This window comes from Octopus bimaculoides, chromosome 3, assembly GCF_001194135.2.
Source record: "Octopus bimaculoides isolate UCB-OBI-ISO-001 chromosome 3, ASM119413v2, whole genome shotgun sequence".
Classification (NCBI taxonomy): domain Eukaryota; kingdom Metazoa; phylum Mollusca; class Cephalopoda; order Octopoda; family Octopodidae; genus Octopus; species Octopus bimaculoides.
The window spans coordinates 53,695,441-53,699,102 of record NC_068983.1 but is presented as its reverse complement, the minus strand read 5'-3'; the positions used below and the strand labels follow the sequence as shown (position 1 = coordinate 53,699,102).

At 35.5% G+C, this 3,662-nt stretch overlaps 1 protein-coding gene across 1 annotated transcript in view; it reads left to right on the top strand.

The window, feature by feature from the left end:
- Positions 1 to 3,662, top strand: part of LOC106880479 (sodium-coupled monocarboxylate transporter 1) — a 177,370-nt gene that overhangs the window by 125,982 nt on the left and 47,726 nt on the right. The gene's annotated exons all lie outside the window — the stretch shown is intronic.

Genomic DNA, 3,662 nt, shown 5'->3' with positions numbered 1-3,662 from the left:
ACACACACACACACACACACACACACACACACACACACACACACACACACACACACACACACACACACATGTACTCATTCAGAGCTTCCATTATTATCATTGCTAAATAGCAAGTGACAGCTATCTTCCCTCTTCAAATTGTTTGTGGTATTGTTAGAAGTCTTCTGTTTGTTCATATCCAGACGTGTGGGAAAGTCTTGTTTTTAATATATTTACAGTAGATGCTCAAAACTATGAATGCACACATACACACATCCCTCGCCATATATATATATATATATATATATATATATATATATATATACATATACATACCAGTTGTTTATAAATTGTTAAGCAGAAAAGAGGCTGGGTGATCTCAAAAAATGTATGAGACAGCAATATTGGGTTGATGTGGGAGGTTTTATAAATGTTTATGCTTCATGTAACTTTGGGATTTCTTGGGTGTTTCTGAAAGGACTGGCTACAAGAAAAAATTGTAGAAGGTAGGTCACGGTTCACCAGACAAGCTTAATATTCTTATCTGAAAATAACTTGTATGGTGCTTTGATGCAACTCCATCTTTAACGGCATTATATCAAACCAACCGACAGACTGGTTATATTCAGTTAGGAACAATAGGTCTATCAGATTACCTCTAACCTATTTTCCACAATCTTTTTGTGAAACCAAGCTCGTCTGGAACTCTCAAAGTTATGTGATTTGTATATTTTTGAAGGAAAATTCTCACAGTTACTTATTCCGGATGCTGTTTATGTTAGTTAATTTGCTTTAATCTTGCTCTTCAGTTCAGCATTCCTCTAATCATTAATCACTAAGGCTTACACACATGTACACACATTCATACACTCATGTGTGTGCATGTGTGTGTGTGCGTGTGTGCGCGCGTATGTATGTGTTTGTGAAGATGTATACACACTCATGCACCCGCACACAGAAAAACACGTATGTATCTCAAGAAAAGGATCAAAGGTCCTTTCTGAGCCATAGAGTCACAACACTTTGTTTCCAAGATTCTGTAACATATAAATCCTCCTCTTCCTCGATGGGACACTGGTCTATTGCAGGATTACTCAATTTTACATGCTGAGTGGACTGGATATAAAATGAAGAGTTTTGCTGAAGGACACAACACATCACCTAGTCCAGAAATCAAAACCACAATCATGCAATCATTTGTATGAAAAGCCATGACTGGATTCTCCTGCTTGTGTGACATGGTGCAGAGTCCTGTTGCCAGTCATACGCTCTTCTAGCAGCCATTGTCTTGACCCAGGCCAACACTACCTCCTCCAGACACTTGATGTAGGCCTCTGTGTTGAGTCTGAGGCCATATGGGAAGATGAATGGCGACATAATGTCACGATCACTAGTGATCATTCCAAACACCATGATGTTGACTGGATGTTTGATATTTATTACTCTCTGTACATGTCCTCAGATTGACACCCAAAGACTGAAATTGTTCATATTGGAGCAACTGGTGTGAATACCAAGCAGTACAGCATGTCATTCCCAAACTTCTGGCAGAGTGAATTTTTGTTTTTCTCATAGATGGTGTCCAGCTGACCCTACTATACTGTGTAGTCAGCAAAATAAAAAACAAACAATGGCCATGTGCGAAATTAAGAATATAAAAAGGCAACAATTTACCCATCACATCCTGTATATGTATGTATGTATGTATATATATACATATATATATTTATATATATATATATATATATATATATATGGCTGATGACAGTATTGCCTGATTGGCACCCATGCCGGTGGTACGTAAAAAGCACCATTTGAGCATGATCATTGCAAGTGCTGCCTGACTGGCTCGCATGCTAGTGGCACGTAAAAAGCATCCACTACACTGTCAGAGTGGTTGGCATTAGGAAGGGCATCCAGCTGTAGAAACATTGCCAGATTGGATTGGAGCCTGGTGTAGCCTTCTAGCTTGCCAGCTCTCAGTCAAACCGTCCAACCCATGCCAGCATGGAAAATGGACGTTAAACAACAATGACGATGATGATATATATTTATAGATAGATAGATAGATATATTTATAGATAGATAGATAGATAGATAGATAGATAGATAGATACTTGCATACACATATGTATAAATACATGCACACACATGCACGCGTGCACACACACACACAGATACATATATATCAAATTACATAAAAACATGCGAAAAATGTTTATAAGTATTTTACACAAAAGAAAGTGTACTCAGTTCATGATGTAAAGTTTATATTTATTAGGAAATTTATTTATCAGTGTTTTGAGTGATTCGCACTTAGTCAGTGAACTTTGAGATATATGTGTGTATATGTGTCTGTACTTGTGCAGGCATGTGCATATGTATATGCAAATGTGTGTGTATGTGTGTGTATGTGTGAATGTGTAAGGAGTGTATTTGTATTGTAATGAAAAAATTATTATTATTTTTCTTTTGTTTCCACCAAAGTTTTAAATATCATATTTATCCAATCATAAAAATACATCGTTTGTAAATAAGCAATTTTTAAAAAAGTTCCATTTTTGTTTCTTTGCCATCAACTGAAAACAAAAAACAACACAAAAACAAAAACAAATAATAATAATAACAAAAAGATTAAACACTAACATAATTAGTGACTTCCACTTCTATTTCCAGACTGTTTTACATCAGTATTTCCTAATGAAATCCATTTGAAGATATTTTTACAAAATTTTCATAATTTATATTTTATATCAAATGTCTAAAGCATCTGAGATGAACTGTTGTTGATAGGATTATAATTATTCAGCCAATTAACTTCATTGCTTAAAATGTAAGATTTATCATTGTTTGCATCTAATAATGGGGAGAATGATTCATCTGTAGTCATAGCTATTTCTATCCACATTAGCTATAAATAGAGAAAGGTTTATCAATATTTCCATATACATCGGATCCAAATTCATCTCCACACTGGATGTTCTTAGCCCACTTTATCCATCAATTATGAGTACCAGTGCAGGTGTGGCTGTGTGGTAAGTAGCTTGCTTACCAGCCACATGGTTCCAGGTTCAATCTCACTGCAAGGCACCTTGGGCAGGTGTCTTCTGCTATTGCCTCAGTCCGACCAAAGCTTTGTGAGTAAATTTGGTAAACGGAAACTGAAAGAAGCCTGTCATATATATATATATATATGTATATGTACATGTTTGTGTGTCTGTGTTTGTGCCCCCACTATCGCTTGACAACTAATGTTCGTATGTTTACATCCCCATAACATAGCAGTTCGGCAAAGGAGACTGATAGAATAAGTACTAGGCTTACAAAGAATAAGACCTGGGGTCAATTCGTTCGACTAAAGGTGGCACTCCAGCATGGCCACAGTCAAGTGACTGAAACAACTGAAAGAATAAAAGAATATATATATGTATGTATGTATGCATGTATATATATATATACACACACACATATATATAAATAAAACTTCTGAATAGCTCTTGCAGTTTCTACATTGGACAAAGCATCTCTGATGCTTATTTCACCTATATATGTGTGCGTATGTGTTTATGCATGTATATAATGTCATCTACATAATAACCTTAAAATGTGCACAGAAACAATTGTTGCAGCTTGGATATATACATACATACATGTGTGTGTATATATATATATATATATATATA